Source organism: Acomys minous, assembly GCF_964271855.1.
Source record: "Acomys minous genome assembly, chromosome: 1".
Lineage (NCBI taxonomy): Eukaryota > Metazoa > Chordata > Mammalia > Rodentia > Muridae > Acomys > Acomys minous.
This window is the reverse complement of record NC_140483.1, coordinates 168,016,165-168,041,211: the sequence shown is the minus strand read 5'-3', so window position 1 is coordinate 168,041,211 and position 25,047 is coordinate 168,016,165. Positions and strand designations below refer to the sequence as shown.

Genomic DNA, 25,047 nt, shown 5'->3' with positions numbered 1-25,047 from the left:
AAGAAGAAGAAAGAGGAGGAGGAGGAAGAGGAGGAAGAGATAAGAACTACGTTGTAGAATTAAGCAGATCTTATATCTTAAGACATATCCCCCAAATATTTAGCCATTAAATTCATAATGAGTCTATGACACTACATTACTGATATTTCCTGGCTATCCTTCAGCAGATGGCTCATAAAGAGAACCCTGGGCATATCACAGTCCTGAATAGCTAGTATGTTAACTTTACATTATGGAAAATGGATTTCCTTCCACCAGTTTCTCATCTTAAAGACAGTAAGAAATGATTTATTCTGGAGCCATTTTGAGTGACTATGGTCTGGGAGCACATATTTAGTCTACTCAGGATTTCATGTTCCCATGTGGAAGCAGGTTCATGAAGTTTTATAGAACAAAGAGAATCATACATCAAGGCATGTTTAAAGTAAGTTGGGGAGGGGACATCAGAAAGGCAGGACAGTAAGATGAAGTATCTTTGCTATAGGTCTAAGAAGCTATCTGATGATATTTTCAGCCTTTGGCTTGGTGGAAGCTAGCACTCTTCTAAGTTAATAGGTTTTAGGAGGTTTTTAAACCTTTACTAACAGGCTGTTAGTTAAGACAGAGTGGTGGGCAAGGGGGCTAAATCTAGTTCAAGATAAGGTTAATTAGCCTCTGCAACATTCCAACCTTTGTACACCACTGCAGCTTTAACATTGTTTCCAGCAATTTTCATTCACTGCAGCATACTAACCATAGGGACCACCCCCACATGCCAAATGCAGAAATGGGTGAACAAGCTTCTTTTCACTACATTTATTTATAAAATATACTGAGTGCTTATGGCAACATGGATTAAATGTTCCATTTATCTTTCATGATATTAATATACCTTTACAAATACTAGTAAGTGGTAAACAATTGTTCAGAGTACAGCAGGCAGTAGCACTGTAATGTTTAATTATATAGAACACATTTTAGGTTTGTCTCTGTAAATGTCTCTTTGACATTCTAAATGATTTCTCTCCAAACATTCTTGAGAATTACACAGGAACTGCTACTGTTTATCACTATTTGCAGAGAGATTGAACCACTGGGACACTAAGTAGCTTGAAGAGGGTCACAGAGTCAGTATGTCAGTCAGCACAAACACTTCATCACCCATCTCCTGGATCAGAAATTTTCTCAACTATAATCAGAGATATATCCTGCTTCCTATATGTCTTCCAAGTATATTATCAAACTTGCTCTGAAATGTATTATGAGATATGCAATAAATTAGAAAACAAGACAGTTGAAAACTAGATTGTGTAAATATGTTACACATATCTCTTTCTCTTTCACTTTTGATATAGTTTAAGCTATACTAGAACCTTTATGTAGACCAACATGGCCCCAAACTCAGAGAGATCTGCCTGCCTCTATTTCTATAATGCCTGGGTTAAAGGAATGTGCCACCATATTTGATACATTCTGTATTTTTTAATGATTTTTCTTGTCCCTCAAATCTATTTTCAGTATTCTTATTTCATAAATCATTTATTCCAGTTATCTATTCATAAATGTAATAGATACCCACTGAGTCTGTGAAATATGTATATCACTTTGCTGATAAACAGTACATCACCATTGTTCTCAATTTCTGTAGTATATTGAAATAACAAACAGAAAAAAATTGTGCTGTAGAATACTACTCATTTGGAGCTATGTGGAAAGCAAGCTAAAAGAAAGAATCCCTAGGTCTCAGAACCTGTTCATAGGAGTCAAGAGAGTCTTCTCAGAACACAGATTTGAGGAAGGTTGTGGGTGTGTGTGCTCGCATGTACAACTAGCATGCTTCCCTCCAAGGTGAACAGTAGATCCCACCCACACATATGACCTTGAATCCTATGATCGTCCTTCACTAAATCTACCATCACTCTGGGAACTCAGACTGACTTCAAGACTTAAAACTTTTAATTTGAAATGCATGTAAGCAAATAAAGTGGCAGATAACATTTAAAAATACTAAGAATATATAAAGGCAACAGTTATCTCTTAGATTGGTCTGGTACAGTTCAGCCTAAAGGGTATTTTTGCAACTAGTTGGAAGCCCTCAAAAGATAATGGAAACACTGACAGACATTTAACTATACCAGCTCTGGTGGGTCCAGCCATAATTCACTTCATAATACAATTTGATATGTTGTCCAGAGGGGTCCCTGCACTGGTATTATTGAGTGTCTTTTAAAAAGTTCTGGTTCCAGGCTATGGAGCCACAAAATGAGCCCAAATGATTCTTTCTGGATAAATTTGAAGTTGGGCCTTGAATTACAGTAGGGATGTCCTTAAGGCAGGCAACATGGAAATGTCCTTTACAAAACCAAGTAAAGTGAAGGAAGCAAATGGAATGAAACAAAGTTTGTTGTATTAAATGTCTAATATTTCTTCCCACGAGGCTTACTTAGCCCTGAGCACCCAGAGGTGAAGGAGCCTACTCGCTTTGGTTTAAGTGGGGTTAGCTGTTAAGTGGGCCATGAGGACATGCTCTGTTTGCAAGAAAATCATGTGTGATGCTCGAGTTCAGCCACCTCTGTGACCTAGCTGGCCAGAGTGCCCCATGACTTTAAGTACAATGCAAATGAATTCAATTTGAGGAGGCCCTCATTGCCAAGCTCATCTGTGGCTTTGATGACTTGTTCTAGAAAGGTTCTGCCAGGTCACACTTAATGGATCTTATAAACAGTGTGAAAGGAATTTTTCCAAATGTGTTATGCAGCTAATAATTTGAGTGCAAAAATAATCGCCCTTTGTTCCACTTTGGTCCCCTTCCCCAAATACAAGCTCTTGAGATGTCTTTATTGAAAATGTTTAGTAATGGCACATTTTCCTCTCAGACTTACATTTCTACTAACTTTGCTCTTGGTTTTTACAGGCAGGGGTGTGGGTCTGCTGACTGTAAAGGTGCTTGCAGAAAATTAGGAGAAAAGAGAATTTAGTGTCAGCTTTTCCAGTGTAAACTGTATAACCTTGAGTCCACTGTAACCTCTATAAGCCTCAATTTGCTCATCTCTAAAATGAAGGTCAAAGTTATCTCTTATGTCTGTTAATTTTGGTCCATGGTACCATTTAAGACTGCTAATGAGTTACTTAAATATTGAAGCCTGCATTAAGCCTTACAAAAAGGATAACTGGCAAGATTTCCTGCTCAATTATTTGTGCTAATAGGGGCCAACATGGCATAGATACTTTAAATTCATAGATAATCCCCAAATTCCAATTTTGCTGAGTGTTCCAGCCTCCTCCTCTGCCAAGCCATTTGCAGGGGACGCAATTAGTAGACACTGGCTTGCGTGAGATTTATCTACTTTATAATCCTTCTCATTTCTTCTGTCTCGCCACCTGGATATTTCAACATACGAATTTCCAGAGTTAGAAGTGAGAAACAAAGCAAGTAAAGTTGTAATTTAAGCACAGCTAGCAGGTTGTGTTAAAAATATTCTGCCACTGTTATTAATATTGATATTTACCAAGGGCTGTTCCCATGTTAGGCACTTTACGAATCACATTACCTAAACCCTGAGAGGTTAATATCAGTCCTCAGGGCTGCTTCATGCTGTCTCTCATTTGTAAAAGGCTTACAAGACAGCAATGCATTAAGATGTAGTGACATGGAGACACTCGAGGCCAGTGCGAACAGCCGAGCAGTGTCCACTTTTGGAGGACTCAGAAGGTGGAGGTCTTAATTCTCTCTTCCAACTCCTGCTTGTTGCTAGCAACGTGTGGGGCTCTCTCACTTGTAGGCACTTAATTCCAATGGCTGTCTTAATTTCTCTATGGCTTTCTGTTATTCACATGCTATTGATTTTATAAAAATAGCAGCTATATTGGACTGAGCCCATCTTCCTTTGGTATGACCACACCTTCCTTCAGTATGACATCACACTTCCTCACTGTGACCTAATTCTTTTCTATGTGACCCTACATTCCTTCAGTGTGGTCCCATTCTACTTCAGTGTGACCCCACATTCATTCAGTATGCTACCACCCTCACTCAGGGGACTACCTTGGTGGAAATTCATATTTCCAAATAAGTAGGATAAAATACCCCTTTATAGAATTGACAAAATCTACTCTACAAAAAATTATCATTGTTTTCACATTATTCATGAAGCAACTAATATTTATTGAGTGAATTAATTCACTTAAAGTAAAAATCCCAATTATGCTACACTGTGTCACAAATTCATATCCACAAAGCAAAAGACTGCATTTGTTGTTGAGTGAATTATCTTGACATTACAGAAAACAAACAAACAAAACCACATGATATCAGATTACTAGGATTGTGTACATTGATTCAGCAAAATTTCTTGAGTAAATATAATGATGTATTATATTCAACAATACTGTGTAATATCAGAGGTTCCTGGAAAGTATCAGAACTCATTGAAAAAAACCAGAACTAGGTATACATAAATGCATACATGCATACATACATACTTACATGTATATGTGTGTGAAATATACAAAGAGAGGATAATATTATACAAAAATTGGAAAGATATGATAAAGGATGCATGGGCTATGAAATAGGAATGGTTTGTGGGTGTGAGGGAAGCAAAAAACAAACAACTGGGGTGTTAGCAGGTAATAAAGAGAACCAGAAAATACACTTTGTTCAAATGTTTTATAATGGCATCTAAAATATTATAGGTAAAATTTAAAACATAAGCATTTTAAAGGTGTATAAATGCTGTCATGGTTTCAAAAGCTAAGAGACAGCAACTTAGAAATGGGAATAAGAGAAACCAACCTGTACCTCAAATTACCTAGGAAAAACATGTAATTCCTTATATATAATATATATTATACACATATGTATATTGTATATTCTTTGGAAGTACAGTTATGGCATATCCCTGTAAAGAGGTTTTTGTTCTTTGTTTTAAGTCAATGTTTTTCTATTGCTTAATGTACATTTAATAACAGCTATGGGAGTATTGTTTTGGTTGTTTCACTGTGTCACTGTAACTGTATGTTTTATATTTTCATTCCAGAACCAGTGAGTCTGTGAGTGAGAGAGGAGGGGGCAGCACTCTGAAGTCAAAAGGTAGCTGAACTAGAACCTCACATTTAGCTAGTACCATGATTCTAAGGGCTTTCTCTAAAGTTGTTATAAAGTTTCTTACCCTTCCTTCATGCTGGCTGTTGGGGAAGATGACTGCCTGCTCCTCAATCAGGATCTGCCCTGAGAATTTAACAAGTGGCATGAGATAAAGTAAAACTTGGGATTTTGGAAGAAATACATAGGACACGAGAGGAATATGTGTGTTTAAGAGATGGAACTAACTGGGAAACTCCATCGATCTCTGTGTCCTAGGTGCTCTGAGGTGCTGCCCCAAGCGATCTCTATTCCCTACAGGTTTTCCTCATCTCAAGATTTCTACTGGGTGTTCAGAAATGTTTCAAACTCAAGATCCTGATTGATTGCAAGATAGCACTGTATTTGATAAACATATGTGCTTTAAATAACAATGTTAGGGGAAGCTTTGGGTGCTCAGGGCACACCATTTATTGAAAATCTGCTTTGTTTTTGCTTTGATTTCACAAACTCTGACCAAGACTTTCCTCCGTGACTGCGATGGAGTCTTTGAGACCTGACAGGTACACAGAAAGTAGAGCTGGGAACTGGGTTTCCTAGCCGACTTTTGATGTGATCCTGATGTGCGCATGTCTGACTGGAGGAAGTCTATTAGTTTCCATTTAATGAATTTATAGAATAGAAACTTAATCTCATTATTTGCAACTATATTTTAATTTGCTGATGATGAAGTAAAGGAAAGATTTCCATTTTCTTTGGTTTTTTTTTTTACTGTGATTGTCATACATGTTTTATTTTTGAGCATTACAATAATATGTACATGAGTATATAATTGTAGGAATAAAATTCCATTTCTCAATACTCATCACTTCTGAGTCATTTAGGGTATGTATGCCTTGGGGGAAAGGGATAAAGGATATAGCATGTTAGTAAAACTTTGCAGTTTGTATTAATAGCAGTTGCTAAACCAGGGTGCTGTTGCTAAATCAATTTTATACATAATCATATGAGACTCCATTTTGCCAATTAAAATTCCTATTTTAAAATTTAAAGAGCTAGTTTTATATACATGAGTTACCATGTGAGTACATTTTATAGTTTCATATTGACAGTGAGACCTACTTGCTTGTTATTTGAAGTTCTCTTAGTTCCTCCCAATGTCAACTTAACACGATTTCATCTTTATTCCTTAGTGGACAAAGAGGAATCAAGGCAATAATGAGTAAATCCAGAACTGTTCATAGAGCTACACTCCTAGCTGTTGCCTTATAATGTGTTCAAATGAGTGTCAGCGACTTAATGCAGGTTCCTTCTCGAACCCTCTATTGCTTGAAAGAATTTAAAAAACAAAGAAATGATTTATTAAAAAGCCTGATCTTCTCCACTGCCCCTGGGATGTATATACTCTAGATTCTATGCAGGCTATTGCTTTGTTATGGATTCATAGAGGAATCAAGACTATTAAACAATGATTGATCTGATAATAACATCTGATAATGACATCCAGTGTTGGGTTATATTATAGTCACTGCTCTCAGAGTTTAAGGGATCAATAAATAATACCATGTTCTTCCCTTCCTGAGCTTGGAATCAATTCAGAATTAAGAGCCAGGAGGCAGACAAATGGAGGTCAAATAGCTAGTTTTATTATAAAGATTATTGGAAAATACAGATTCAGAGGTGCGGGCACCATGACTTAATGCACCATCAGTAAGGTAAGCAAAGTGTCCAGCCTAGTCATCAGCGTAGCTGGACAGCCAATTTTTGTCGAGCAAAATTGAGTTTGTCCCTTTGTCTGCCAAATGGCATCAGTGATGCTGACAGAGAGAATGAGGACTGGAAAGCACTGAGGGATAAGAGGCAGGGGGTGGAGCAGAATGAGCTCAGTGCGTCTGCCGGGCTTTGCTTGGAGGAGCAGGAGAAAAGCCAGGTATGTTCTGCTAAAAGAAAAAGTAATACATACATGCATACATACATACATACATACATACATACATACATTAATTAAAAGTGGGAGCAGAAGGATGGCTCTGCTCACTATCTTCTGAGTAGTAGAGATTTGCATCGCCTGCAAGGATTCAAGCACAGTTCTGATTTCTTCTGTCTAAAGTTATCTTGTCTATGTTGTCAAATATAATTTAAAATTACACACAAATAAATATGGCTCTGCTATCAAAGGTCTCAAGTATGGATGACAAAATTTTATTAAAACCCTCCCATTAGCTTAACTTCCTTTATAAAAGCCCATTCAGCCCAATGTAAAATTTCCTAACTTAAATTCCAAGAATTCTATATTCCAAGACTGATGTAATTTCCCTAGCTGCCAGTTAGGTATCTGCATTGGTTCCTGATCAGAGCAGTGAGTTAGGAGTTGTCCATCAGTGAAAAGGATGTCAGTCTTTAGCGTTTTCTGATGTTCCACTTTGCTGAGGCAGACACAACCCTGACTCCTTTGTAGCTTCCTTATTTACACACACACACACACACACAGAGAGAGAGAGAGAGAGAGAGAGAGAGAGAGAGAGAGAGAGAGAGAGAGAGAGGGAGAGGGAGAGGGAGAGGGAGAGGGAGAGGGAGAGAGAGAGAGAGAGAGAGAGAGAGAGAGAGAGAGAGAGAGAGAGAGAGAGAGAGAGAAGCACACACACACACACACACACACACACACACACACACACACGCACATGCACTCAGAGAAACACACACCTCCCTTACCTTATAGTGAAGAAATAAGTTGAACCCCATCTGAGATGTTTGTTCTTTTCCTCCCTCTCTTGCTCTTGTAGCTTCTATTGATTTTATTGCCATCATTCTAACCATCTACAGTAATACCTACTCTTAATATTATAGTTCACTGGTAGAACAAAGTACAACTTAGTGAACACCTTTATGGATTTTTGTCCTTTTAAAATAAATTTTTTGTAGTTGTGATAACAGCAGTGTGAATGTTTCTGTCAATTTACAATACTATTTTACTGTGTATGGTTCTCACACTTTAAAATAACGATACAATTTATTCTTTGAGAATAAATTCCAGCTAGGTATAGGGTCTTATGAGACTCTCCTATAGTGTCTAAGTGCATATTGATAGCACTATAGCCTAAATATTAAGGTCTCACAGTTTTTAAAGATTTTAATGTTTTTTTTAAACTCATGGGTATAGAGGCATGCCCACATGTGATTATGGAGTTCATGGAGGTCACAGGTTTCGGATAGTGCTGGTTCTGGGGTTGTAAGTGGCTGGGAACTGCCCAATATGGAATTAACCTCAGGTCCCCAGAGAAAAGCAATACAACTAAAGCTCTCAATTGTTAAGCCACCTCTCTAGGCCCTAGTTTGTTTTTCTTTTTTTTCAAGACAGGATTTCTCTGTGTAGCCCCAGTTGTCTCAGGATTTGTTCTGTAAAACAGGCTAGCCTCCAATCAGAGATATCTGCCTGCCCTTGACTGCCAAGTACTAAGGATTAAAGGCCAGCACCACCCCTGCTTGGCTAAGCCCCAGTTCTTAAAACACAATGTTAATAGTACACACACCTTTATTATAACACTGTCTTCACAAACTCAAGTTTAAAAAGCATGGTAACCCTATATACTCCAACAGTGAAGTGAAGATTCAGCAATTAGTGCTAGAAAGTCAGTATTCCTTAACAGTCTGCCATGCTAGTTCCTGGACTCTAGCTGTGAATCCATGCCACGGTCCTTCTATAATAGTCAATCGTGGATTTCTTGAAGGACCCTTAGAGGAAATCAACACACGCATCTGCTTCCTTCTCAAAGATCATTTTTGGAAACATTTGAAGAAGTTGGGTAACTTCAGGAATAGGTGAGGAGGTAAGACTCAGTCACAGGTTTAATCTGATGGGTGTTCTCTTCTCACATCGTATATACAGCTTCTTTACTTTTCTAGACCCAGATTTGTGTTGAATAAGCTTCCTATCTCATGGCATGGCTCATGCATGAACCGGTGAATAGGTGTATCGTGCCCCATGTTGCACTGAATCCATTCACTAACGAAATCTAGAGGTGAGTAAGTGTAGAAAACCTGCATTCTTACACATGGCCTCTTTGAACTCCACATTTACTTGTTTAGAAACATCATCACCCTGGACAGCAGCTGTTGATACTTTTGTACATGTGGTCCCAGATGGACTGCGAAAACTCCAGAATATTCTCTTTCTCTTTTCTTGATACTTCCTTAGGGCAATCAGAAATGTCATTTTTGTTCCTATTTCTCTAATAAATAGACATGATCCCAGTGATCTCTTTCATTCTCTTCTCCCCGTATCGACTGCTAGGAGGTCTAACTCTGAACGTTTAGCAGTTTAATCTATTAGACCTCTCTAGCAGTAATGGTGACACAAGACAGTGTGTAGGTTTTGATTGTTGTGTTTCCTTTGTCTCCTGGCTTGATCCTTGCTTGAGATATTTGTTTTGGCAGAATGCTTCTCTAGATGTTCCTTCTGACAGTTAGAAGATAAATGTGTATTACATCTGTCAAAAAAAAACTTTCAGAGACATCTTATCTGTCTTCACATTTTGAAGCTGATATTCTTCTCAAAGCTGCACGTTCATAGACCAGGGAACTCAGACCTTTTGTCTCTGTATTGCCAGCTGGTAGGTCCTCTTTACTGTGCTGTTCCTCATGTTCTCCTGAGACATGGCTTGCTCTACTTCCTAGTCAACATCTCAGAGTGTCTCGGGTCTAATTCCCCTCACTATAAACTACCACAATGGAGAGCATGGCAATTCATGATGCTCAGCTGATGAAATGTTAATAAATATCTGCTGTTGTTCCTGTTGCACTCTCAGGTCGGTCCAGATTCTGGAGGCGATTTCTGCTCTGGGGCCTGAGGTAAAATACCCAGGGTGCCCGGGCCCCTTATGTGTACAGTATTTGAGATGCTGTGCTTTTCTTCAGCTGAGGACAAACAATTTTATAGTCTGGCAACAATTCCATTGGATTTCTTTGCTAAATAAATTAGAAATATCTTTCCTTTTTCAATTCCTGCATGCTAATTTACTCTTTAAGATGACAGGCACCTTATTTAGGAAAAATCTTTGTCATCTTGTCCAATTCATCTTCCTTTCTTTTCTTTCATATTCTCATCTTCATTCTGAGGCACACCTTGAAAACACTGCGGAGATTCTTTTAGATCACCAGAGTGTAGCTAATACCTGATATATCTGATATTAAAGTATTTATGCTTAAAGCTTAAAAATTTTTTTTGTAATCTATTGAGGTCTATTTCTGCCTCAAGCAAAAAAAAAGACTTATTTTCTTTATAAATACCTACATTATGATTTATTTATTTAGAATGAAAACATATTATACTGTGATTAAAATTATTCTCTTGATCTTTGATCCACAAGTCTAAATACAATTATACTATGACTACATGGTAGGGGCTCAGTTGAGATTAGATAAAATTCACTAAAAGTGTATGCCTCTTTGTACTTCCTTTCTTTGAATGCTGTTTAGACAATAAACTCCGGAATGTCTTTTTTTTCCCAATATATATATATATATATATTATTTTATTAATTTGTTCTTGTTACATCTCAATGGTTATTCCATCCCTTGTTCTCCACAGTAGAGTGGAGAGTTGGTTATGACTTTCTCACATACTCTGTTGCCTCATATTTGAACATTTTCCCTGGAGGGGGAGACCTGGTGGCACTCAGAGGAAGGACAGCAGGTTACCAAGAAGAGACTTGATACCCGATGAGCATATACAGGGGGAGGAAATCCCCCTCAGGAACAGTCATAGGGGAGAAGAATAAGGGGAAAGTGGGAGGGAGGGAAGAATGGGAGGATATCCAGAGAATGTCTTAGTCTTGCTTCTTATTTCTTCTTATTCAATTTAGGCCATAGTTCAAGATCCAGTAAAAAATAATGGGTATGTTAATGCAGAATCTTGAAGTAACTGGTCACATTAGCCAAAATCAGGAAGCAGTGAAGTCAATGCACACATGCTGCTCAGCTCCACCTCTCCATTTGTGCAGTTCAGGATCCCAGTCTGGCAATGGTTCCACTTTGAGTGATCAGTTCTTCCCACCTCACTTAGCATAATCAATACAATTTTTTGCAGACTAGGCCAGAAGCTCATCTCACAAATGATTCAAGATGCTGTCAAGTTGATTAGCACTAACCATCACAGAGATTCAAATCCTGAGCTACCTCATCACAATCTATGCAAAATTATTTTATGGAGAAAAGAGAAACCTTGTATATTTTTAATAAGAGAGAACATCTGTTTGACTCTGCCTGTATATAGTTGAAACCAGGAAAGTAGTCAAAGTATTTGCTTTGAATGTGAGAAAGATCCACAGCAAGGCACTCTGCTGTGATGATTAGAATATTCCAAAAGTTTACTAAGGAAATGAGACCTGCTAAATTTTGTTTTTAGGAATTACAATTAAAAAATTATACCAACCCGGCCTAAGAGAACACTCAGTTGTCCCTGCCTGCTAGGGAAAACACAGGAAAGGACCTGAGCCTGAGGTACCCATTTTCCCTCTGTGGCATTGCTTCAGCATTGTCTTTCTACAACTTTTCTCATCTAGGTAGAACTGTATTCAGATATTGCATAGGAAGCCGATCAACTAAAATATTCTGAGTAAAGATAGTGGGTGAGAATTAGGAAATTAAGTAGAAAGATTTTTCCCAAGTTCCCATCTCATGTTTTCTATAACCTTGTGGAAGGAATGAAATTCCTTACTTGCCTTAGTCACCTCTTCAGCTAGAAGCACAGTGCTTGATTTGCCTTTACAAATTGCACAGACTATGAACTAAATCAGCCAGAAATACAGAGTTCATTTTTTCAGAAAAAGTTTATACTTAGCTCTTTGGGTAGCATTTGAGGTGGTTCTGTCCCATACTACTCTGAACTGAGATGGACAAAATCCAGCTTTTATTAAAACAATTGTTCAAGAATGTTTAAATGTAATAAATTATGTTGCTTCTAAAATCTCCAGTTATTCATATGAATTTCCTTTCTTTGGGTTGTTTTTATAAATTGTAATAGCAATCAGAAGCACTTTACTAATGTACTTTTCTTTTGAACATTTAATCTGTTTTCTTCTGTATAATTTCTTTAATTGACCTAGTTAGCTTGCTGGTTATGGAAATGTACTTAAAGAAAATGTATTCTATTGATTTATATAGATAGCATGTCAGTGCTTTTGAATTAAGATTACAGATGATATTATGCAGACTATATGATTAATTCAACTGTGATACAGTTTATAATATTATTGAATGCTATTTATTAACTGCTAAACACACTAAGCCTGTTAACTTATTTCTCAGTGATAACATGGAGTTCCCAAGAGAGACAGAAGCTAACTTAGATTAAAAACCCTGGGCATTCAGGATATGCTGCTGGCATTAGCTCTACTCTGATTGAGACTCTCTAGTAGGAAAGTTGTAGTATGTTCCAGAGTGAGTGATCTTTGTCTTCAGAAAAAAAGTACAAAGTGATCCAGAGGTTAAACTCTGTTATAATAATAATCAATGGTCCCATAGAACTACTTTACTTTCTTCCATGGACAGCACTCTTAATGAGTTATGGATATTCTACTTCTTTCTGCCTCTTAAATATCCTCTATTTCACTGAGAACCAAAGCTCCAACATATAAACCTATCAATAATAAACTATATCCAAACTATAACATCTAGATAGGAAATGTAGATTTTTTCCCTTCCCTCTATAATTTTCACTCTCTCTTTTCTTCTAGTGTGCAATGTCAGTTGGTTTTTCTGTGACAGTCACTATCCTTGTTTTTTTGTTAGTCATAATGATGGTGTTCTTTCAGAATTAATTGCTTCAGTTCCTTATTTTCTCTCATGTTTCCATGGGAAATTCTGGATTATTTTGCCTAGTTTGTGAAAAAATTATCTTGGAACTTTATGGAGATTGCATTGAATAAGTACACTGCTTTGACTAACAACCATTTTCACAATATGTTCACACTCTTATGTAGGTCCTTGCTTATCATGTCTGTATACATGTGGGGGTTGAATATGGAAATAGCTCTGAGACCAGTACAGACACCATAATATAGCAAGAATAGGTGTTGGGTAAGTGAGGTAGAGCAATATAATGTACATGTAAAAAAAGTAGAAAAGAGGCTGTTTGGAGATGGATGGATTGGAGGGGAGCCTGGGGATAGAAGAGAAGATGGGACAGGAGAATCAATAAAAACTAATAACATGTATGCTAATTTAACAAAATAAATAAAGGACTTAGTAGACATACAGTTACAGGACTCACATTGCATCAAATCTTTGTAAAACCAAATGAAGAAGTATCACACGTATTACAAGCGTTCCACTGAAGAGCTGAAGAGGGTTCAAAGCAAATAAATGTTTGTTTTGTCTTGATTTTTATGTTTCCACATCATTGCTCTCTTTCATTTAATTTATTCTTAAATTACTGTTTTATTCATATTGCACCCCACTTGCAGCTCCTCCCTCCTTTTCCCCCAAGTCCTATCCTCTCACCCCTATTCCCTCCTCACTATTCCCTACCTCCCCACCCACCAGAGCTCATCAAATGTTATCAAGACTGAGCTTAGTCTTCTTCCTCTGTGACCTGGCAAGACAGTCTCTTCACGAGAAAGTGATAAAAAAAAAAAAAAAAGCAAGCAACAGAGTCCATGCCAGAGACAGCCTTTGTTCCCTTTACCAGTGGACCCACATGAAGCCTGAGATACCCCTTGGCAACATCTATGTAGAGGACCTAGGTCCAGCATGCACAGTCCTTTGTTGGTGCTTCAGACTCCACAGGACCCTCTGTGCCCTGCTTAGTTGTCTCTGTTGATCTTCATTTAGTGCTCTTGTCACCTCTAGGTCCTTTTATCCTTCCCCCAAATTTTCCAGTAGACTCCCTATCCTTCATCCAATGTTTGGCTGTGAGTCTCAGCATATGCTTTGAATTGCTGCTGGTGGAGCCTCTCAGAGGACAACTCCTATAGGCCCCTGTTTGCAAGCATATCAGATTATCATTAATAGTGCCAGGTGTTAGCTCTCTTCCATGAGGTGGGTCTTGCGTTGGGGCTATGGGCCAGGCATTGGTTGGACATTCCCTCAAACTCTGTTCTATCTGTTCTATATTTATCCCTGAACTACTTCTAAGTTTTGGATCAAAGTTTTTGTGGGTGGACTAGTGTTCTCCTCTCTCTGCTAGGAATCTTGTCTAGTTAGAGGATGTGCTCTTCATTCTCCATGGCCCCTACCTCCAGGAGTCTCTGCTATCATCCCCTCCATATCCTCAAAACATAGATGTGGTTTTCCTGGTATCATTCTAGTCCTACAAATCTTATGTAAGACTGAAGAGGTAAGTCTCTACACTTGTTAGCTTTCTGTGAAATGTTTGGGTAGATGTCCTTCTCCTATTTCCTAGTTTGGAGCTTAGACCCAAAGTGATGTTGAGGTTACAATTAGAACTGTATGAAATACAATGTAATGCACCAGAATTGTAAGTTCATGAGGAGACTTCACTGGCTCCAACCTGGAACATGAGCAATGAAGCTTGTGTGAGTATGTTCCTATACAGGAGAAAAACAGGCATTCAGTTGGAAATATGAAAAATTACATGTTAAAGACAAAGGTTTGTGTTATATAGAGAGAAATGAGAAGCTGATGCCATGTTCTTGAAAGTCCACACAATGTTAAAACTGTAATAAATAAGGCCTAGACTTACATATTTCATATACCTTCTACTTTTATAAGAGTTACTAATATTTATTTTTATCTCTGCATTTAAGCCTGGTTTCTTCCCTCTTACTCCTTTTATATAAACTAAAACATGAAAATTTTTCATTTAATTACATATCTAAGTTGCTATTACCTCTTGCAGCAGGCACTGCACCTCTACCCTCAAGAATCTGCCCTGTCTCTTACTAATGGCCACAGTGAACATACTTTCACTGTTTATACCAGTGGGGACCACACTAAGAACACTGAGCATGAGTGACACTCTCCTGTAGAATCCCACTTTACTTGTTTGAATTTCTAGCTAGTCCTGTTTATTATGCATTTTTAAAATCTATCTATCAAACTTAGCTGATGTCCTGTGTTCTTGGGCTAGAATATTATTTTTACCACCTCCAGGCTTATGTTTGCATCTATAACAGTGAAGAGTACTGAATCCATTTCTTTAAGATCTGCCTTCTCTTGAGCTCTAAATGTATGTTACCAGGTGACTGCAAGAAGTGGTGACCCAAAGACGCTGTAGCTTCTTTAAATTACTTTGCCAAATTCTAAGAATATTTGACTAATTAAGAGCATCACCATCCTAATTGGATATATTTTTTTCATGCTTTCAAATTTCTCACTATAAAAATGTCCTATTTTCAATATTTGGAATTGCTGTGAAATTCGTCTTCACATGTTTATCATGAATTCATATTTATGTACACCATGAATCTGAGTCTGCTATAGTCTTACTTTTGTGGTACCTGTGGTTTTCCCTGTTTGGGATGGGCATTCTGCCTAGGATAAAGCCCTTGATTTTCATGAGAAAGCTCAGAACTTGTACTTATGAGTTTACAGCCCTTACATTTCTTTGTTCCTACTAAATGTATTTGCTCTTGTGTTGCCAAGAATCAATGAAACAATGGTATAGTACCATTAACTTCAAACACGCAATGGAGAAACAGAAGAGGTAATTGCTAGAGATAAAATGTAATCACTTCAACATAATAGTTTCTATTGAACAAGGAGGCATAAAAATACCAAATTTCTGTCTATTTGTCACTACCACACATAAAATATAAAGAGTGATTACTAAAGAAAAAAATAAGAACACCATGAGTAATAATGGGATATTACTACATGCAACTTGTAAAACCTTCATGAACAAGATTCATTTAATAAAATTGATGTCTCTAGAAAAATGCATATAGCTTAAGGATATTTGTATTTTTAAAATGTACATGGAAGTTTTATAAAATTGATCAATTTCTGGGTAATAATACTGACCTTAATGTACTTTAGGAAATTGGCTAGTGAATGCTTCATATAAAAATTAGGTTACAATGAAAAGGTCTCCAGACATAGAAAAGTCTTAAAACACCAAGCTGAAAATATTTAGAGACACATATACCGCTAATACAATGTTCTAGGACCATAAAACAATGTGAGAGGAAAACGTAAGCTTTCTGTGGTTGTGGGATGAGGAGTAAGACGGCCAACATAAGCATGTATTTGAAGGTGTAACAGAGAACATGATTCACTTCACCAAAGCACAGAAAAAGAAGATCAATATTAAATCCCAGGAAGTAACAGACTGGACTGTGTTGCATTCTGTAATCTATCAATTATGTGTTCGAGAGGACTCGCAGAGGTGCTATGACATTCTGTGAGGAGATGCAGTGCTGTCACAGACTGTTTGGCTGTCTGTAAAGCCGTGTGTCCAACTCCAAGCACTGACAAAAAAGTGATTATTAGAATAAACAGGAAAAATTATAGAATTTGATTCTTCCAACCAACTTTAAAAGACAAAGGTATGAATAATTTGAGGAGTGACACAGAGACTTCTAGATCCTAAGGACAAAAAGATGCTCAGAAGTTGTTAGATCGTTCCCATGAAACCACTAAAATTTGGAATCAAATAAAATGTAATTAAAACTGAATATTAACAAGAAAATATTGACCTTTTAAAAAGCACATGACAATTAAACTAGTGCGTTGTACAATGAAAATCCTTTAAACTTAAACCTCGGTAAACAGTACTAGAAAAGCACTGAAGTACAAGTAGCTACACCTTGAGCAAATGCCAGACTTCGTGTAACGATTTGCTGTGAGAGCAAGACAAAGTCGCTGGGATACACTCATTGTATCACATATCTACAGTGCTGGCAGTGCTGAGAGTGAAGAAACACAAAATATACATGTACTCATATAAATACATAAGCCTGTTTTGCATACGTACATACATGCGTACATCAGAACATGCTTTAAAATTCAGTGACTTGAATACCATAGTAAAACTGTCATTATTTGCATATAAAAGTATAGATGATTAATTAAAAAGAATATGTACACGTTTGGATTTTAACCTAGGGAGCTGGAGATAGGGTTCTGTGGGTAAGAGCACAACTGCCTATAACTCTTGTTTCAGGGGATTTAACATCCTTTTCTAGCCTCTGAAACTGTGTTCACAGTTAAAATAAACTTTCATACATGATTTTATCATGGTCACTCAGTATGTTGTCAGTAGAAAACTAATTGCACTTTATGTATCAAAGAGAAACAGAAAATAAATTTATGTCATGCTTGATGGCATAAATAATATTTAACATAGGAATGAATGCAGGGAAAGTTATAAAACCTGCGTATAGAACATTCTTCTACATTACTGACATAAACTGACTGAGCAAAATTAAGAGGCAAGTCATGGAGGAGAAAATACTCACAGTTGTATGTCTGGGAAGAGCTTAATGCTCCACATATCTAAAGAACACAAAACAACAATGATCAAATAAACCGAGTCAAGAAGGATGTATATTTGACAGGTTCCCAAGGACAGGTCCCCTTCACTGTGACCTCATTTGCTCATGTCAACAGGAACATGTTGGCTTACCTCATGCGTTTCTTCCTGGGGAATGTTTAACAGAAATGCATAATAAGAGCATGCTGCTCCAGAAGAGCTTACAAGAAAAAAAAGAAATGATCTATTCTTTTACCAGGAGTGTGCAACTTATAAGTTGTTGATAACTACCCATGGAACAGTGACAGTGTAATCATACTGGAGAGTGACAGGGTTAATGGGTCTCACAAGTATTTTAAGGCAAACACTTTGATTTCAATCACACAGAGACCAAAATGAGGGCAAGATGAACCATATTTAGCCTGAAATATCCAAACAAATCAACATATTTTCTATGGGCTATTAAGGGTATATATATATATGTATTTAGCAATGTTATTAGCTATAATCTAGTTTTGCCTCCTCCTGCCAACAAATAATCTATCATGTTAAACTATCGTGGAGATGTGCATGTAATGAGTTCCTCCAAAGATGTCATGTCTGGATGCACTGTCATAGTGCCAGTCGCAGGTTTCTGTGTAGCCACTTTTCTAGATCGCATGGGCCTTGATAATGGATGTGTGATTATTTTCACACACGCATACACACACACATATAAATATGTGTATATGTGTATATATATATAAAACATTTTTATAGGTAAATTTTGTTGTCTCAGAGTCACAAGAAATAACCAACTTAAATTATGTGAACAAAGGAAAACAAGCTGGCATTCTTTATGTTTCTTGTGAGAAGCGATAAGATAGAGGACACGGACTGTCCAGATTTTACTACTGAATCAAGGCTGGAGCTTTGGTGATCCCAGGCATAGAACAGAAGCCGGATTTTACAAAACACTAGGTTTGGAGAGAAAGTCTCAATAGCTTCACTTGGGCTTCTGGTACCCTTTTAGCTGGGTAGCATTATAGTAGTTATTCTGGCAAGATAGAAATAATTTTGTTTCACGTATCTGCACATATACAACCAGGAAAATCAGCATTGACACCTTGTCATGTATAGTGTGTCCTCCATTCTCTCTCACAGGTATGTTTTCTTGATATTCAATATGTAAGCTTAAACTGATTTCCAAGGCAAAATGGAAAGGCTCCCGTCAAATGTTTTAAAAATGAGCTCCTGTGTTTTGTAATAATAATGGTGGGAAGTTCAATATTTCTTCTCAAACACAGAGGCAGCGAGCCATATTTACAAAAGAGCTCTCTGTTTGCCATTTCCTTTACACAAGACAACATTGATAAAACCTTTGAACCCACACAGGTGCCAGGCCTTCTCTGGAGAATTTGTACTGCCTGGATACTGCCTTTTATTTGAACTTCAAACATCTTTGAAAAATAGGAGCCGATTTAAATACCATTTGGAAATTTAAAGCCTTTTATTTTATTTTGTTATAATGTCTTCCCTGGATGTACTTTGTGGAAATAAATCAGTGTTGTAACTAATTATTGCCCTACAGCCAGCAAGGGCCTGAAAATGTAAGAGGATTTGGAAAGTGAAGCTTTGATGTGCTTCACACTCCAAAACTTAAACATGTGTACTAAACACTGACAAACTTGAGTGAATTTAACAATAATCTCACTATTTTTGAGAATTAGGTCATTTGTTAAATGATTTTATGGTCATTTAAGTAATTGAAAAAAAATGTTTTCCTTAGCTAGACTGTCTTCTTATGCTGCTGACTACAAGGGCACAATATGAGGTTTTAGTTATTTTATTAAGTATGTTTTAAGTGGAAACTTATTTTTGTCTAGGAAATGATTTCCAAAATTTGTCTTTTAGTTTGCCATATTTGTAAAGATGGTGTAGAATAACAACACTGTATTTCCTTTAAAGAAAAAAAAAAACCAGACCATTAAAACCTCCTGTTTTCTCCTTTGTTTTGTCTTACATCAGGCTTGGACTCCTGGATCGTCTGGTGACTTCAACTGTCTGGTGAGTTTGTTTAAGTTCTGTTTTGTCCCACAGGTACTGTTTTCTCTTATTTCTATTACTTTCCACTCATCTTTAGAGGAATGTTTTTTCCTCACTTAACTCTCAGTCGTTTAAGGAAAAGTTTTCCTAATTTTTATTTACTGAGGGTGAATCTTATAAGGCCAAAATCAATTTTATTTTGAAGGTACCATGATGTGCTCAACCTTGATATTTGACAATTAACCTCATGGGCCAGGAGAGCATCCCATAGGAACACAACAGAACTCACCAGAGAGTCTTAATGGAAAGAGGCCTTAGCTAGAGATCAGTAATATGCAGGATCAAATTGAAAGTTTAAGAGCGGTGGAACTAATTTAAAAATACACAGCCACAAAGAAGACTAGACAATAACCAAGCTTTAAAAATGTTTTCCACATTAGAGTTATAAAATAGTGAAAACTCTGTGATTTTCCATATTGAAACTCTTTAAATGCTCATAACCTTTACCTACCACACCAGTTACAGGCAAGCAAAAGTATTCTGCTTGAACAGAAATGCAAGTCTTTCAACAGAATTTTTTATAAAGTTGGTTATTTATCTGTGCAGTGACTTTGTATTTGAATTGACTCCAGCCAACCTTTTGAAATAATTCTCACTACACTTTGAGGCAGACCTTGCTACACTTTGAATAATTCAATATTATTTTATTATAAAATATTATAGTGTATTTTATTTTATTAGTATTCTGAAAACTCTATGGTTCAGATTTCTGTGTTCTCTGGGCTTCCTCATTCTTCTCACAGCAGGAGGGACACTTTGTGCAATACAGACCCAACAGTCATGTGCATTTCTACACAGGTTGCAGGAACAAGTCCTATTCCTCCAGGAGCAAGATTCAGTGGCAGGAGTAGGAGGCCCATCTCTCTGTGGTGGTTCTGTATCACTCACTCATACTTGCTTCAGGCTTTTTTCTTATTTTCTTTTTTAGCAGATCACCGGTCATGTGTTTATCTATATAGTCACCCAGCCCTGACTTTGCAATGCTGTTCCCAAGCTTCAAAATCTACCCAAATATTAAGAAAGAAAGCCTTGGTAAGCCCATAGTGCTTACTGTTATACAAAGAGAGCTACCATGAACAAAAAGACTATTTGTGTGTGAGATCGTGTCACTTCTAAGAGCTTCTGGGTCATGACTTCCTGTGGGAACTTGGTTTGCTTACTCCTCTTCTGTACCAGTGTATGGATACTCCACTGGGGTCAGCATCCTTCCTAGGAGAATCTACTTTGAAACATTTCTGTTCACTTTGTCTCCAATGTCTGAGTGTCATGAAATTAATGATAAAAATTATTAATATTCATTCTATATTTAAGGAAAGCTGTTCTTGGCTATCTATACCAGGTTAGCCAGTCCATGTGCCAACTTTTGTTGGTCATGAGTAGTATCTGCATGCCCTTCCATTAGGCTTGTCTAGAAAATTGTGAAAGGAAAAAAATTAATAATGATCTGTTTGGAGTTTTACTAACAATATATATGACAAAAAGTAATTAGAGTTTTTTTAACTGAATTTTCAATGTCCTGGTAGCAGTGCCTCTTCAAGAAGAGGATGAAGATTAGCATTTGATTTCCCTCAGCATATTCTATAAATAGAAAAATCTGTCTCAACCTCTATGGGGAGGTAGCACTTTACACACAGTCCAAAGCTTTGTTATCTTATTTCCATCATAACGAATAATAGATTCCTCTTTTTTTTTGTTTGTTTATTTTTTACTGAATATTTCTGACCTGCAAGAGTTAGAGCTGGGCCACATAATGCTCTTCCTTCTGAACTCCACATGCTCGTTAAAATAATACAGGAGCTCTTAGTATGCGAGATCAACATGAAGATTGTTTGGGATCTTCTTCTGTCATTTCCTTTGTCTTAATTGATCCTCATTGAATAAAATCAAGATCCTACACAGCTCTAATGTACATGCTTTCTAATCATGTTTCCTGTAGGGTTTTCTTACCAGTATATTGTTTAGTATACAATATGATTTCACTTCTCCATAAGTAATCTTCCTCCAATAAGTACCAGCCTGGTCATGTTGTTCCATCCTTCCCAAGCTGTAGTATTCTACTTCTACGTACAGAGCCAACTTCCACGTCTATTCCTATACCCATGCCTATTCACTGGTAAAGGCTAATTCCAGTGCTATTTCTCCTAGATTACTTGATAGTTTTAAATATTGTAGTTTGACTCTCTTTCTGATAAGTAATATTTTGAGGATCACAAGGTTCAGCATTTTATCTAGCCAAGCTATCGCTGAGTCTAGAGTCTTTTGTGTTGTGTCCACAATTCTTACATGCAACAAGTTCACAAAGTTGAAAAGTAAGTCACCCTGACAACTTGTCTGCTAAATTCAGCACACTGAACACATAGTTTCATGTTTAATAGCTTCTCAAAAACCATTTTACAAATGAATTAGCTTATTTAGAATTTTGCTTTGTTTTGAATTTCATTTGCATAAAGTTTGCTTCAGTCCAGTTATGACTGGCAAGGCAAACAGCAAAAGGAAGTTGAGAAAGACAGACAGCATTACCTGTGAAATGAAAATCTCAGCAGTTCTGATGTACAAATGAAAATATGCAAACTAATAATACAAATTAGGCATGTTAAAATAAACTCTGCTCAGTTACTATGTAGTTCTCAAACTAAAAAAAAAAATAATAGGGGCTCTGAGACCAACCATTAGCCATAAAAATTCCTTTCCATATTAATTTATGTAAGGTAAGGTAGGTAAAGCTTATGATTCACTGATTTTGTGTCTTTGTGTGTAGCCGCAGCAATTTGTCCCGATTCATCAATTTTATTTTCTGAACCTGGAGCCTGAACCTTTTAAAGAGGACAAAATAATAGCATGCACAGTGGTATACAGTTGAATACAACTTTTAAAGAAATCACTGGAAATCTAATGTAGTTGACAGACCTCTAGTCAAATTTTGACAGCATATTTTGTACTGTTTTAGGGACAGGGCTTTAAAGGTGGAAGGCGTTCGTGATTCACTTGAGGCACAGAGTTGATGGCTCAAGAAGAAGAGATTCAATCTTATTCCCTGATTCCAAAGACATACTTGCACCCAGAAAACCCAATCCTAAAGATACCCCAGAAATAGTTCTGAACTGTGAGTGCCATAAAAAAGCCAGAAGATGTGTACTCCAAAGGAGATTTCACTCACTGTGCTTTTACTCTGCTTCGAAATAGGGCAATTTGTTTTAAATCCAAAAATCCACTGCCATAGATATCCCAAACTATGAAATATGCATTGATATGCTTTATATATGTAAAACATTAGGCCTAATAAGGAAATTAAGGTCCATGGCAATACAATCCTTGTAGCATCAAATGATGGTAATTATAGAAACTTATTTTTATTTATGCCCTTGGTTTCATTAGTAAATATTATGTAAAGTTTTAAGTACAATTTTATGTAAGTACTTTTATGTAAGTAAAAGTTTTATGTAGATTGTAAGTAAAGTTTGGCCATCTTGCTTTTCTGTTATTGTCATTATGGTATTGTAGACAAATTTTAAGCCACATTCATATGGTTAGCATTAGTCATGAAATTTCCCTCAAATCATATGAATTATTCAATTGTAGAATTGCATTTTCCAAGAATCAAGAGAATTGAGTATTACATGCCATCTAAAGAATTTTAAATAAGTTTTGTTTTCTAAGACCAAAACATCTTGATGTTTTAAAGAATTCTTTCCTTAAAAACTTAACTATCCAGATAATGTAGCTTTAGCTCCCAGGCACTTTGCTAAATTTGAAACCGATATTCAAATCCTGGGTTTATGTCCAAAGAAGAAGAAATGAAACCACCAGGGCCACCTAATACTTGTGAGTAAACACAGATATGAAAATTCTTTGGATATTTTAAGCTAACGCATATCTAATAAAATTATTTTAATTGTTAGTATGTGATCTTGACCCAAATAGCTGTTCTGTGAACATAGATTATGTATTTAGAGTGAAGGGAAGTGCCATATTTGTATGTACTCATGGATTTGCTCACGTTCTCACACTCTATTGAGTAACTATGTGTGCAAATGTTCATATAGGGATTGGAAAATACTATTTAAAAGTAAACTTAGAGATGACCCTGACTTATGGTCCTTTGTGTCTTCTGTATAATTACATTATTTTGTTTATTTACTACTAAAATTTTAAGTTTAAATGTCTGGGTGTTTTGCCTACACATGTATCTGCAAGATGTGTGTGCCTGGTGCCTGTGTAAACTACAATAGAGTATCAATTTCTCAGAAACTGGAGGCATGACCAGGCATATGGTTACTGAAAACTGAACCCCAGTTCCTATGAAAAGCACTATGCATCCCTGGAGCCCCAGTTGTTACTAATTTTAATTGTTGTAGGACATTTTTTATGGAGTCGCTTGCTGAGCTAGCAGGTTACTGCAAATCTCCATGATGTTGTGAGAGATTGTACCATCACCAGTACATCTGCCTTCTTTCCTGAATGTGTGGGCTGAGCTAATACATATTTTTCGTTGAGTAGTAATGCTTATGCTAGCACATCTACTCCCTCCCCATTTTTTTTTTTGAGACTTAAGAGATTATGTTTGCTCACTGCTTTGCAGATAGGTGGGTGATTGGACATCACATGGCCAAAGGCAAAGAGAATTGAAGCTCATCACTATGTGCAAAGAGATGAGACAGTAGCCTAGTATCCTCCACTGCAGTGAAGCTTGTAGGGACGCATAACATTGAGATGCCACCGCCACAGGAAGAGATCAAGACACCTGCTATAGAGCCTCCCATTTCTATAACCAACTTCAGGAGCTAGAACCAAAACTCGCCTTTTTCTAGCGTCGTTGTTGCTTTGCTTGTTTTGCCTTGTCAGAAGGTTTTAGCTTGCTGACACTATCCAAAATGACTGAGAGGATTGCTCACTACAGCATTGCCATGACTCCCAGATGCAAAAACATTAATCTATAGACACACTTTTACAATGCTGTTTTTGCTTTGAAATAATTTTTTATTATCTTCACCAAGGTGCTAGGGGGCACTATATATCAGGGGGAAGCATAGAGCAGTCATTTTAGTCCCCTCAACAAAAGCCCTGAGGAAAATTCATCACACTATTTAGAGATCAGATTCAGCATTAGTCTTTCACCAAGGTGACCATGGGAACTGAGTAACACGGACAGGGTGTAGCTCATAAAAAATGGTCTGGTTTCATGTTAAAAGTAAACAGTATTTTGGTAAGAGTACTTTTAGTTCATTAGTTTTAAATGTCATAAAGAAACAGTTCATATTAGATGCAATCCAGCAGTCATTTCCCGAGTTAGAAAGCACCAGCTTTCCTGGATGTGTGGTTTAAGTGTTGTTCAGCTCTCTGTTCTGAACATGTAGCTTGTTTGTTCAAATGACCTGAGAAGACACACCTCCCATGTGGTTAGCTCTTTGCTTTTTATAGTGGAAATCTCTCTGTACTGTTTTTTAAGAACCATACTAATTTAAATGCCACC

The 25,047-nt window shown here is 36.9% G+C and overlaps 1 protein-coding gene across 14 annotated transcripts in view; it reads left to right on the top strand.

Moving 5' to 3' along the window:
- Window positions 1-25,047, top strand: part of PTPRD (protein tyrosine phosphatase receptor type D) — a 2,167,047-nt gene that overhangs the window by 784,374 nt on the left and 1,357,626 nt on the right. For all 14 annotated transcript variants that reach the window (XM_084785035.1, XM_084785038.1, XM_084785037.1 and 11 more), the window contains exon 5: window positions 19,500-19,538. The gene's annotated coding sequence lies outside the window, so the exon portion shown is untranslated. The remainder of the gene's footprint in view (window positions 1-19,499; window positions 19,539-25,047) is intronic.